The sequence below is a fragment of the Phoca vitulina genome, unplaced genomic scaffold (assembly GCF_004348235.1).
Source record: "Phoca vitulina isolate PV1807 unplaced genomic scaffold, GSC_HSeal_1.0 scaffold25, whole genome shotgun sequence".
Lineage (NCBI taxonomy): Eukaryota > Metazoa > Chordata > Mammalia > Carnivora > Phocidae > Phoca > Phoca vitulina.
The window spans coordinates 34,573,217-34,588,606 of record NW_022589728.1 but is presented as its reverse complement, the minus strand read 5'-3'; positions in this window follow the sequence as shown (position 1 = coordinate 34,588,606).

Sequence of the window (15,390 nt, the reverse complement as noted above, 5' to 3'; positions counted from 1 at the left end):
ACAAGTTAAGTGGTAAAATTAGTATTTAGCTAGTGGTAAATCAAGGTCTGCTTAATAACACAGTCAATGCTTATTCCTGCTTCACCATCAGTGATTCAAGTGCTTGTCCAACTAATATTTGAACATTCTATCCTAAGATAAGGATAAGCCTGCCTTTCTTTGTGTTGAAAAACAACAAAAATTAGTTATTGCTCTGTTAATTTCACCTACTGATAAAAGTTGTTGTTTGTTGTTTTTTTTTTTTTTTTTTTCCTGACTGTGCTGAACAACCTAATCCCTCATCCAGGTAGTTTTCTTTTAAATATCTGAAGGCAGTTATCATGGCCACCCTTAATAGTTCCCTACATATCCCACCATATCCATGCTCACACACAAACGTATACATACACAACATATATATGCACACATACACACGCAAACCATTCTTTCCCTGATCTTTAAATCCTATCATATCATCTATCCTTAAAGCTACCTTTTTCCATTTTCTCACCATTGTGATCCCACTACCTTGTACCCTCTCACCCTTTTAAAACTAAAGGTGGGTGCCTGGGTGGCTCAGTCAGTTAAGCGTGTGTTTTCGGCTCACGTCATGATCCTAGGGTCCTGGGATTGAGTCCCGCATCGGGCTCCCTGCTCAGTGGAGAGTCTGCTTCTCCTTCTGTCTCTGCACCTCCTCCCTGCTTGTGCTCTCTCTCTTTCTCTCTCAAATAAATAAATAAATAAAATCTTTAAAAAGAAAGAACTAAATAAAGTCTGAAAAGTGTAAGTGATTTTCCCAAGGACAGAGCACTACCTATTGATTGAATACAGGATGTCTGACTACTGTTTTCTTATGGATCAATACCAATATTCCTCATCAGGCACAATCCATTTAGCTCTTTATAATAGTATTTATGTGTATTTATTCCCATTCAGACAAACAGACCGATAGGTAGATAGGCAAACAGATCACTATTTTGATATCCCATTAATATATTAGTAGCTTTGGATAAAAATCCAACTGTAGAAGGTTAGCCTGAATATTTGAGGCCAGAGATTAAAAACTTAGAATGCTTACCAGTGTAATAGAATAAATAACAATTGAGATTTTTTAAGTGCCATGACAGATATTTCAAAGAAGCAGTGTATCTAAATCAGCCTGTATTTAGTTGTGAGTTGGAAACAATTCCTGGCTAAGAACATATGCCCAGTTTAGAATTATGCATTTCTCTTCCAGAGAGAGCATTTCACAAGAAAGTTTTATCATTTCCATCATCAGAGTCTATGAAAAAATGGTATCTGGGAAAATTGCACATATGCCAATAAAGAGGCAACAACATAAGCCCATATTCAGTCTCTGGCTCTGTGCAGAAAGAGGAATTGTGCATTGGAAAGAGAGTGATTATCACATAACATCTACCATAGCTCTCACTTGCTCTAGACAATGCACATAATATAGTCCCATAGTACCCACCCTCCAACCTTCACTCTCTTTTCTTTGCAACCCACCCACTTCCTACACATACCCTATACAACCCTACAAACACACATCATATATATGTGGGAATTTTACCCATTCATCCACAGTCATCTCTATGATCCCTAAATAGAAGTCTTCCTTCCATTTAACAATAAAATGGTTATAATTTGCATTGCATTCATTAGGTGTAATAAGAGAGAACCAATGAAAGGACCAGGTGACCCCTCTAAATTGTTTTTGCTTCTTTCTGTAGCCTTCCCTGATACACTATCTATGGAATGATATCGCAGGACAATGATATAAATAATGCATTCCCTCAAACCATCCTCCTTTAAACAGGCTTCCATTAGGAGATTCCGTCTTCCAGCTTCCCTCAATCATCCCTACACCAGTCTTATTTCCTTATAAAATCCTAAATCATTTCCCTTCAGTTTTTTCCTTGATCGTATTCTAGGTTTCACTGCCTAAAACTAACAGATTATTATTCTGCTCCAATCCTTGACGTCTTGGTTATACCTAAAAAAAATGCACTTAAAAATAGTTTATTAGCATGTGCCATAAAGAGTAATGTTCCTACTCTAATTGGTACTGCAGGGATTTTCCTTTTTCAGTCATTTAAAATATTACATCTTAAACAGAAATATTCTTACTATGACTCTGAGCAGAAGAACTGTTTCTTTATCTCCAGATTATCCAGAGCCTACCTTATTTCCCACCCAAGTCCTTAAAAGAATTGTGAACTTTGTCATCTCATTAAGTATAAATTCATTGTTTCATGGAAATATTTTCCTATAGTTGGTGATAATTAAAAGTTTCCTTTTATAAAGTGCCGTAAGTTTTTGTACATTGCCCTGGAGTTATGCACAACTTCATAAAAGCCCAAACATAGGTGAAACTGACTTGAACATACTGACTAATTTACTTGGTCTTATTCTGACTCACCACACATCATTGTTTGCATCAGAGTTCATAAATCGTACTTGTTTGGAAAAGATTCATATACAGGTCTCAACTGATAGAATAAAAAGTGAGCTTGTATACAATATAGTAGAGAACAAAAGTGCATGTGTTTTCATTATATACATTTTCTTCTGATGGTAGTAAACTACTACAAATGGATTTTCATGTTTCAACTTAATAAATTCCAGCAGCTTATTATTGTGTAAGTTTAGACAAGGCTACTGTGAAACAGCAATTAAAACTACACTATGAAGCAGCCCCATATTTTTGAGACCCCAAAATTGTATGTATTAAGTTTACACTCAGGAGAGTAATATTTGCCCATCTTTAACCTTGAAGCTCAGAAAAACTTCGTTTAGTTGAGCTTTCGGTTATATGCCCAGTCAATAAGAAGTAACCCAATTCACCTAGTGTATACTGAGCATACACTCTAAGAAAGACACCTATATAGAATATCTAATTGTGGTCTAAACAGACTATTAAGATGGGCCAGGTAATTTTTCTCACATAAACAATCATTATTCCACACTTTCTTATGATTAGATCCTATCTGTTTGACCCTCTCATATTTCTATTTCTAGAATCCTCTCTATAGTCAAAATACTGTTAATAACAGAATAGCTTAGATTGAGTCTTCCAAGATGAGTACATTATTAGTGTCAAGTATAGAAAATTCTAGTATTGAATTGATTGAGAAAAATTTAAAACAAAGAATTTTAATCCTTTAAAGTGAGGCCAGAAGATAAAGAAAGAGAAATTTTAAGTACAGGTATAAACATATGTGACAATACTGGACAGATGTTTAAATGTTAGGCTGCTTCCTTGAGCAGATGCATCATTCACTGTTCTATTTCAGTAAGCGGGGAACATCATAATGAAATAAACAGACACACTTGGCAACAAGAGATCATCATTTTTATGAATTATATTTTTTGAAGATGGGACATTTTAAAGGACTTTGCTGCAATATATCATCATACCTGGAGTAAATTTATAATGTGTCCTGTTTTTCAAAATTGACTAAATCAAATCAAGTTTCAGGGAGATGAAATGAACTTGATGAAAAGCTGTTTCTGAATCTTTGAAGGGGTTTCAGCTTTTTTTTTTTATCAAGGCAAATCTGTCTTGTAGCATGTTAATGTAAATTATGGTAGTGAATGTCATATCTCCATCTGCTCCAACAATCTGTTAAAATACACAATTCTTTTCTAGGGAAAAGAGTTTATAATCTTTTAACATATTGTTATCAGTACCCCTCCTGAATAAACTGCGTCTTGGCAAAATCTATTCTTTACCAATGACCTAATTCCCTGTTCTGGCAGAATTTCTTGGTGATATCCCCAGAAGCATATAAATATTTCTTCTCTATTCCTAGAAAGAGTTTTATCAGCTCTTGATAACGCTCTCCATCCTGTGTGCATCCATCCACATCAATACAGCAGACACTGCATTTAGAAATCACCATGGGAGCTAGTTCTTCAGAATATTCACTTTGGAAAACAGGGAAAGAAGTCAAAGGGAAAAACAGAGCTTTTAATCACAGCAAGGGTGGACTTAGAGCATCCTTGGAGTTTAGTTTCCAAAAGCACCAGCATTGCATTGGTGGTTCAGTGGTAGGAATCTCACCTGCCAAAAGCACCAGCATTGGTTTGTTAGAAAGAGCCCATCCCGAGAATCAGGAGGTTTGGTGGCTCTGCTGCTTTCTACAGAAAGCTAGTACAAGTTATTTAACATTCAAAGTCTCATTTCCCTCATCTCTAATAACAATATCTACATCAATGAACAAGTGAAATCTTTTGTAAAAGTACCTTATAAAATTCCTTAGAGATATTAGTTATTTAATTTAAGACAACCATACTTCTCTTTTTCCTATTAACATTAGAGAATACAAATCTGTACATTATTTTCACATGCTGTGTTTTTAAGCCCTAATTTAAATTTCACAAAATAAATAAAACATAGTAACTAGCATCTTAGAATATTAAATTAGAAGACATCTTAAGGAGCATTTATTTTAACTCTCATCTTAAAGAACTTTTTAAAAATGATTATCAGAAAAGTCAAATGCTTTGACAATGATCTTAGTGCAGTGATTATTTAAAATTGGGCTAAAATATCTTATAAAACCTTATTAAGGGCAGAATGTTTTGCTTTTAGTAAAAGAATACTTCATTGTATATACATGTGTATATTGCATGTATACTTACATGTAATTTAAGATTTTACTGAGACAATGTGTTGGGCTATTCAAGGTAAGACTCATCTAGATGACATTGGGACAGGTACTGAGAAAAATAAACATACTGTCTCTCTTCAAGGTACTATAATCAATAAGGGGAAGAAAATAAATAAAAAATTACTGTTTCTTATAAAACTAAACATACTCTTACCATGCAATCCAGCAATCACAATCCTTTTTAATTATCCAAAGGAGCTGAAAACTTATGTCCACAAAAAACCTGCACACAAGCGTTAATAGCAACTTTATTCAAATTGCCAAAATTTGGAAGCAACAAAGATGTCCTTTAGTGGATGAATGGATAAATAAACTGTGACCCATCTTGACAATGGAATGTTATTCAGTACTAAATAGAAATGAGCTATCAAGCCATGAAACATGGAGGAAACTTAAAAGCATATTACTATTTGAAACAGGTCAATCTGAAAAGACTACATACTGTATGATTTCAATTATATAACATCTGTAAGAGGCAAAACTATGGAGACAGGGAAAAGATAAGTAGTTGCTAGGTGTTAGGGAGGAAGGGGAGATTAATAGGCAGAGCACAGAGAATTTTTAAGGCAGTGAAACTACTCTTCATGATACTATAATGACAAGTACATGTCATTATATATTTGTCTAAACCCATAGAATGTACACCAGAAGAGTGTAAACTATGGATTTCAGGTGATAAAAACATGTCAGTGTAGGTTCACCAGCTGTAATAAATGCACCACTCTGGTGGAGGATGCTGATAATGGAGGAGATCACATCCTAATCTATTATTCTCAATTATTAGTAACTGTTGACAACCCATTCCTTGTAAATTTGTGTAGAAGATTGTGTATCTCCTTTCTTGTGGACCTAATTGACCTTTGATTCACCTTTTAATGATCCTGAATATACAGCTTTTTCAGGACAAACTTCTCCTTTGAATTCTCTCTTCTCTCCCCTAGGTAGAAGTCACTGAGGGCATTTTGGGCATATTACTATTACAGCACTTATCAGTCACAGCATATGGCAACTATTGGTGTATTCATGTCTCCCCTCTAAACTGTGAGATCCATGAAAAGGGAAAAGATTGCCTTCTCTGGGTGGGGATTTCATCATCAGGGAAATGCAAATCAAAACCACAATGGGATATCACCACACACCTGTCAGAATAGCTAAAATCAAAAATTCAAGAAATAAGTAAGTGTTGGGGAGGATGCAGAGAAAAAGGAATCCTTGTGCATTGTGGGTGGCAAAGCAAACTGGTGCAGCCACTGTGGAAGACAGTACGGTGGTTCCTCAAAAATAGAATTACGTTACCATCCAGGAATCACACTACTGGGTATTTACCCAAAGAATATGAAAACACTAATTCGAAGGGATATATGCACCCCTGTGTTTACTGCAGCATTATTTACAATACCAAACTGTGGAAGCAGCCCAAGTGTTCATCAACAGATGAATGAATAACACGCGTGCACGCGCGCACGCACAATGGAATATTATTCAGCCATAAAAAAGGATAAAATCTTGCTATTTGCAAGAACGTGGATGGATCTAGAGAGCATAATGCTAAGCGAAATAAGCCAGTCAGGGAAAGACAAATACCACATAATTTCACTCATATGTGGAATTTAAGAAACAAAACAAATGAACAAAGAAAAAAAGAGAGACAAAACAAAAAACAAACTCTTAACTATAGAAAACAAACAGATGGTTACCAGAGAGGAGATGGGTGGGGAGATGGGTAAAGTGGGTGAGTGTGATTAAAAGCTCTTGATAAGCACTGAGTGATATATGGAATTGTTGAATCACTATATTGTACACCTGAAACTAATATAACACTGTATGTTAACTACACTGGAATTATTTTAAAGTTATAAATAAATAATAAAATATTTTGGAAAAAAAATTGAAAATTTTAAGAAGAAACATTAAAATATATTTTATTCTCACATTTCTATTAATAAAAATTTTAAAGACACTATAATATCAAGCCTTGAAAATATGCATTTGGGGTATTTGTTTATTGTTCATTTTAAGGACATTTTAAAGTATATTTGTCCACAAATGTGCATTATACTTTAAGAACAAGAGCTAACATGTAACATAAATATTGAAGATTTAAAAGAATATATTTTATAAGAAAAACTAGAAACATTACACATAAGCTATTGCAAACTGTCATGAGGACATATATATGGTTTTAGGTACATTATGAAAGCAAGGTTTTACTCAGAAACCATGATAGATCTGCCTGCGTTGTTGAGAACTGGTGTGTCAATGAGCATTAAGAGACATTCTTGGAGATTTGATGCACAACAAAGCACATAAATGCACATTCAGAAAGAAAAGCTCTGGCAACACATTATAAATCCTCACCTAAAGTTTTGATGTTTTCAGAAACAGTATGGTTTTTTGATCTTTACCAAAAAAAAAAAAAAAAAAAAAGTGCATTTTGAGTTCTGTGCCCCCAAACCCACTTAACTTGTATGATAAACTCTATTCATTTTAAAAAGCAAAAGAAAACACATTCTTGAAGCTCAAAGAAGGTGTCCCTCACTTTTCTTAGTTATTTTGTGTTGTATATTCTTATACAAACTCTTTTCAGAAAAAGAAATATTAAGTTGGATCATTCACATGTGATATTTAGAATTTTTTAAAAATATGTATCAAGGTCTCTACTTAAACCTGAATACAAACTTCACTTTTTAAATTCACTGATGGAAGACTCAGGAAAAATTAAAAATCAAAAAAGTCATAAAATCTAAACCCTAAATAAATAACAATTTTAATCAACCATGACTGAATACCAAAATGAAAAAAAAAATGAATTACTGCGTTTTCTTCCATGTCCAGAAGTTCATGAAGGAATATCTTAATTGAGATCAGAGAAAGTTTGAAAGCTGTGGCCTGACTACAGAAAGCCTATCTTTTCAGTTTCCTAAAATGTGAAGTTGGAACCATTAACTGCATAGGCACTAATCCTCCTTGCTCAGGTACATGTGGAGAGAAAGAGGAACTTCAGCACAACGGGGGCAACACTCAATTTGAGAAGACCATCATCAACAAAATCACACCAAATTAGGGTTCATATTGTTTGCACTAACTGATATTTAGGAATTGAAGATGTGCTCAAGATAAATAACCCAAACAAAAAATTCTTTGGACTGCATACATACAATCTTACAGAATCAAGATGATTTAAGGAAATCTGAACAGACTGTAGTCTTTAAAAACAACGCCTGTTTCATCACAATTTTACAGAAGTGACCCAAATTACTCTGGATGGCTATTTGGAATAGTTGTTGCCAATATGGACTATATATGTAAAAATGTTATAACATTCTTCCTGAGTTATTTTCTTATTTCAAAATTCCCAGGTTCCCTGATTAACAGAAGCTAAAAAGCTGATCAAAATAATCTAAAATCTCTATTCCAAAAATATATATAATAGGCCCTTTTATGTTACATGAACAGAGGATAGATATTAAAAGATGATAGATCAGATAGATAGAGATATGAGAGGTATATATCACTCACAAATTTATTTTTTGTTTCCATTTTTAAAAATTTTAATTCCAGTATAATTAACATACAGGGTTATATTAGTTTCAAGTATACAATATAGTGATTCAGCAACTCCATATATCACTCAGTGCTCATCAAGAGAAGAGTACTCTTAATCCCCTTCACCTATTTCACCCATCTTCCCACCCACTTCCGCTCTAGTAACCATTTGTTCTCTACAGTTAAGAGTCTGTTTTTTTGGTTTGTCTCCTTTTTTTCCTTTGCTCGTTTGTTTTGTTTTTAAATTCCACATATGAGTGAAATCATATGGTATTTGTCTTTCTCTGACTGGCTTATTTTGCTTAGCATTATACTCTTTAGATCCATCTAAAGTGGTCAGATTTTATTCTTTTTTTTTTTTTTTTAAGATTTTATTTATTTATTTGACAGAGAGAGACACAGCGAGAGAGGGAACACAAGCAGGGGGAGTGGGAGAGGGAGAAGCAGGCTTCCCGCGGAGCAGGGAGCCCGATGTGGGGCTCGATCCCAGGACCCCGGGATCATGACCTGAGCTGAAGGCAGACGCTCAACGATTGAGCCACCCAGGCGCCCCAGATTTTATTCTTTTTATGGCCGAACAATATTCCATTGTGTGTGTGTGTGTGTGTGTGTGTGTGTGTGTGTATCACATCTTCTTTATCCATTGGGCACTTGGAGTGGATTTCAAATTTTTAAAAATATCTATGAACATATCAAGAAACATGTAACAAGATATGAACATTTATCTTGTTTTAATATGAAAACTGTTTTAATTTTTTTATGTCTACTACATTGGAAAAATAAAGTAATTAATTTCTCCTCAACTCCTGACAGAGTTGAAAGCTTTTGCCCCTTTGACCTCTAGTTTTCATTTACTAATAATTCAAACTTAATGTGTTCTCAGTATCTATTGGAAAAAAGTTTAAAGAGTATGAAAGGATTGGAGTGGCAGAGGATTGGGGAAGGAAATCATGATCAAGAAGGTGTGATAAATAGAATCTGAAGGGGAAATGAGTAAGTTTACTTTTGGGGTTTACCAGTGAGGCCCTGTAAATCACAGAATTCATCCCAGAGAAGTTGCCCAAAAAACGAAGGCCTACTACCAAAGAAGAGTAATCTTCTGGACCAAGAAACAGTCACCCTATTTCAATTGCTCAGTCTTTACCTCCCACCACCTGCTCAGTCAGAACCTCCCACCACCTGCTCTCTCTGGATCTAGACCAGGATATTCAACCATCAGTACTTGAGAGGACTTCACTCTGTATATAAGCAACACCTCACTTATTGACTGCCCATTGGGTGACACTGTACATGACAAGACTTCATTTAGTTTCCTAATTATGCCATATGGCCAGCCCCATTTATGCCCTAAAACATTGTTAAGCCCAAAAATGCAAGGGATCTGAAAACCTAGTCAAGTCTCCACATAGACACCAGAAGGGACTTAACAAGCCCAATTTCTCTAAGCTGGGAGATGATTATTGTTGCTACCTTTAACATATTGATATGAAAATTAAATTAATATCCTTTGAACTTTCCTTAATGAGGCAGATAACACTTCAGGACCTTCCTCTGTGAGAGATTAATCAACACTTCCAAAATATATATTAACTACTTAGTTTCATTATGGCACCATAAAAGATGCTGGATAATACAAAATTGCTTCTTTGAAAGACAAAAGGTAAATACACTTGAGAATGTTAAACTACACAAGCCAGCTTATTATGTGTTAAATGACAAAAAACAACAAAAAAGTGCTGTTGAAGTTTAGAAAGCTTTATGGATTAGAGTATTCAAGATAGACTTGAGGAAATGATGGAGTTTTAATTGGGCCTTGAAGAATAAGTCATATTTGAGAAGGTAGAGAGAAGGAAAAAGTTATTATAAGGTAAGAAAAGACAAGAATAGTTTGTCTCATCATGAATCTAGATTGCATACCATGGAAAATACTTTAAATAAAGGCTTCAAGTTTTAAGTCAAGTTGTATATCAGATGACTTCAAATGACTCCAATGAACTAATAATGAGTCATATTGATCATCTACTAGGAGTAGATATCATACAAGTCTCCTACTTTTTGCCAAGTACAGTTCTCACTACTCAGGATATAAATGTGAGCAAAGATAGCCATAGTTCCACCCCTGGCATAATGAAGGCAACAGGCTTCAATCAAAGATACAGGGTATAAGCTGGTGCAGCCACTGTGAAAAACAGTATGGAGGTTCTTCAAGAAATTAAAAATAGAAATACCATACTATCCAGTATTCCACTACTGGGTATTTACCCAAAGAAAATGAAAACACTAATTGAAAAAGACATGCACCCATAATGTTTACTGCAGCATTATTTACAATAGCCAAGATACGGAAGCAACCTGTCCACCTGTCTACCAATAAATGAATGGATAAGGAAGAAGTGGTACACACACATGTGCACACACACACACACACACACACAGTGGAATATTACTCAGCCATAAAAAAGAATGAGATTTTGTTTGTTGTTGCAGATCTTGCCATTAGCAACAACATGGTTGGACCTAGAGGGTATTATGCTAAGTAAAATAAGTCAGAGACAGACATATACCATATGATTTCACTTATATGTGGAATCTAAAGAACAAAACAAGCAAACACACACATAAACAAAAGCAGAAACAGACCCACAAATACAGAGAACAACTGGTGGTTGCCAGAGGAGAAGACAATGAGGGCTGGACAAAGGGGAGTGGAAGATACAGGATTTCATGTATGGAATGAATAAGTGATGGAGATGAAAAGCACAGCATAGGGAATATAGTCAGTGGTATTATAATAGCATTGTATGGTGAAAGATGGTAGCTACACATGTGGTGAGCAAGGCATAACGTATAGACTTGTTGTATATCTAAAACTAATTTAATATTGTGTGTCAACTACACTTCATTAAAAAAAATACGGATTCATATGAGACTGAGAAAAATCAATAACCTGTCACACCACAAGTGAACAGAACAGAGAGCATATTAATTAAGGACCGAGTGACCCAAATCTCACATTCACTATACAGCAGTGTCTCTTGTGGCAGTGGAAAGTGACTGTACTTAAGGTAACAGAGGAGGAAAGGATTGGTTCCAAGGATTTAAGGAATACAGACAGGAATTTCAGTTCAATGGGTTTCTGTACAAATGCCCAAATTAGGCTGGCCTGCTTTTCAGATGGAAATTTAATCAAAGACTGAATTGCTACATGCCTGGAATACTGTAAGGAGAATTCTTGCACTGGAGGTCCCTTTCAACTTTAAAAGTCAGTTAAGCCATAATTTTCTTCTATAGGTAATATGATTACTGAACTAAGTAAACATTCATGATCCCCACACAAAGAGATGTATAATAAAAGTATTTTAAAAAATAATAAGTAATATGGCCTTTACTCTAAAAGGACTAGATGTTCATCTAATATCATTGGTCTTTCTATTGATCATATTATTTCTAAAGTCTTCCTACCAATTCTTACCTGAAAGCTCTTTTGTTGATTATTCCACTTCAACATTATCAAATCACAGGGAAATTTAAAACATTTGGCTTCCTTAAGCAGCTTTTAAATGCTCAGCATAGTCTATATCAAATTAGTATTCAACATCATTTCTTCAAAACCTTAAATTAAGACTTGATTTTAATTACCTCTCAATTACATCTTGCACCACCCCTGTGAGTTAGCTGTTTTGAAGGAAGTGAAGCTGCCTAGAAGAATTAGATTTTAAAATGCAATATGACAACTTTAGACTTAAATTCTGTTGCAATTATGAAATGGTTTTCCAAAACAAGGCAACTTCATATAATTTTTTTATTGCATACCTCTCACTTGCCACCTCAGATTTCCACATGTATTATGTCTTTTCAAATACAATATATAGAAAACAAGGAAGCATTAGCTGTCCGATATATGCCCCACATAGAACTAGATGAAGTCCGAGACACAACGACCTCTGCATCACTGTTTATGAATGGTTGCAAAGACCTCAAAATAGAAAAAGATATCATAAATGTTACCCATTTAGATTTTTATGAATTTATAATTTGATCACTCCCTTTTAACTGGCTTCAAAATTTTTCCCAGTGAACAGAGGTTTCTGTTACATTTAAACTTATTCTTAAAAAAATAAACTTATCCCTAATGAAGCAAACACACAAAATAACAGTGAAAATGATGATGATGATGGTGATAACAGCTACATTTATCAGATACGTACCATGTTCCAAGCACAGTTATAAGCACTATATGTTTTGGTTAATTTAATCCTCACAACAACTCTATGAGAAAGATTCTATTGTTTTTCACTATTTTATAGATGAGGTGACTGAGGCACATAGATTTCATACCCAGTGAAAAATAGGACCCAGATTCTAATTCTGGTAGTGGAGTCCCAAAACTTATGTTTTAGGCAGCTATGTTATTAATATCAGTATTTTCTGCCTTTGTCTTAGAGTTAAATAGATGACTCCCTCACACCATGTCTCCAACTTTGAATAAAGAGGACTAACTGCTTTAAAATACAACACTCTGCATACACTGATGGATTAATAAAGGCAGACAACTAATCAAGGCATATTATTTGCAGAAAATAAAGCAAGAGATGTAGATAGCAAGAGCCATAGTAAACATGGAACTTCTGATATTAAAACATTGCTGACCCTTTCTCATCTTAGAAATTACCCAAAACAAGGAGGAAAGAAAAAAAAAACCTGAACACAACCCCTTATGTCTTAAAGTAAAAGATACCCAGGGATTAACAAAAACAGAGCACACAGGCTAGCTGTGGGAGCATCTGCAAAATGGCTTGTCATTAAAGGGAAGCTAGAAGTAGAGATGGATGAAGAATCATGCAGGCCAGCTGTATTGTCAAGAAATCGTCTGTTGGTGAGACAGGAAGGAAGAGACACGATCATGAATAATCCTGTAGCTGCCAATTTAGATGACTGGGAGGAAGTAAAAACTATAAAATGCCTCACTCACACATGCTTATAACAAGAGCTTCTACCAGCATAAAAGACTACTTAGCACCTTTCTCTTATGAACTCTTGGAAAGTATGTAGTCCAAGTAGAACCTACAACTTTGACCAAAATGAATAATAATATGCCAGGACTTTGTTCAAGATCTTTACTATCATACCAAAAGAAAATAAGAGGAGTAAAAGAACAAAAGAAATGAGTAACTCGCCAGAAAAATACCGATCAGAAGCAAATGAAAATTGTAGCCATCAATGTCACCATGAGTTTTTTAAAGATCTTTTTTTATTTGACAGAGAGAGAGAAAGCCCAAGCAGGGGGAGCAGGAGAGGGAGAAGCAGGCTCCCTGCTAAGCCAGGAGCCCGACACGGGGCTTGATCCCAGGACCATGAGATCACGACCCATGCTGAAGGCAGACACCTAACCTACTGAGCCACCCAGGCACCCTACCATGAATTTTTTAAATAAAAACTCAAACCACAGAGACTTCTCTGGGGAGAAATCATAGGAAAACAGAGTAAGGTAAAACTTGGCATGGCTGAACTTAGAAAGAAAGTGGGGGAAAAAACATAGAAATGAGGCCCATGTGGGAAATAGACTTAGTAAATATTGTTGCAAACACAGTAATGGATACGGAAGGCAGGATAGGGAAAGGGAAGCAAAATGAGATGAAAATGAGCAAATTAAATCAATAGAAAAATATCATACATATGAAGGTGAAATGAAATTCCAATATATACAAAATTGATACAGATTTTTAAAAAAAGAAATCTAGCATAATGGTAAGGAAAAATAAAAAGATTTGGTTTAAATAAATTACCCAGAAATTTGGAAATATTTATATCTAAAGCTTCATAGGATACTGAATATCTAGGGGAGGGAGGTGGGAATGCACACAAAAAGTCCAACACCAAAGCATTTCTTAGTTAAGCTCCTAATTTTCATTATCTTTTGTAGTTGGGAGTGGGGGAAGGAGGAGTCATTAAAATTTGAAAAATGCAGTACTCATACTGGAAGTATGAAAATAAGGAAAAGGATAAATGTAAAAATGAAGAAAAACTTTACTATTAATTAAAATCAAGTATGGAAAGGAAAGATTCTAAGATAATAAAACATAGAAATATAATTATTTTTATCATTAATAGGTCCTCCACTTAGAAATAGAGAATTAAGTGCATTATATAAATTTGCAGTTAGAAATGTACCCATTAGGAGGAAAATCATAATAACTACAAATAAATAATTACAAATTAGAAATAACACAAAACAAGAAAGCAGCAAAACAAACTCAAACAATATTGCAAATTTCAAAAACAAACAAAAGTATAAAATATAAAAAAATACAATAATATGATAAAATACAAAACACCAAACATATCTTTTATAGTCGTGGACTAAAGTCACCTATTAACTTGATCATAGAGACCCCTAAAATAAATCAGGAAGGTAGAAATAAAAAGGTGAAGAGGTATATACAAAACAAAATTTAAAAAAAAAGAAAACAGATGTCATAATTATTTTTATATGAAGCACACATATAGAAAAGCATAAACCATACAGAGAAACATACTCTATAAGAAAATGTGCACAATCCACAGTGCAGAATTACAGTTATAATTAAAAAACATGGCACCAATATTCACAAAATAAAAAGTATAGGATATATAAGGAGAAATAGCCAAATGCATTAGTATAAGGAATATTAATTTACCTCTCTCATCCTTAATACATGAAGTGGACAAATAATAAGTAAAAATACAGGAATCCTAAAGAACATAATTGATAATGTAGCATGTAATCACTGTGTATTCAACTCTTACTTCATGAAAAAAGAATATACCTACTTTCTACATGTCTGTGGAACATTAACAAAATTTGTTCTTTAGTAAGCAAAAAGAACTCAATAAGCTTCAAAAAAGTAGAAGGAGTAAAGGTAACATTCTTTTAATCACAAAACAATAAAACTAGAAATTAATAACAAAACCAGGAAATAAAAATATACCACCCGATTTAAAAAAAAACTAAGTCAAAATGGAAATAAAAATAAACTGCAAAACATCTACAAAATAGTAACAAGGAAACTAACTTGTATTAGAAATTATGTGATAAAGCCCAGCGTTGGGCTTCCTGCTATGGGGGAAGCCTGCTTCTCCCTCTCCCACTCCCCCTGCTTGTGTTCCCTCTCTCGCTGTCTCTCTCTGTCAAATAAATAAAATCTTAAAA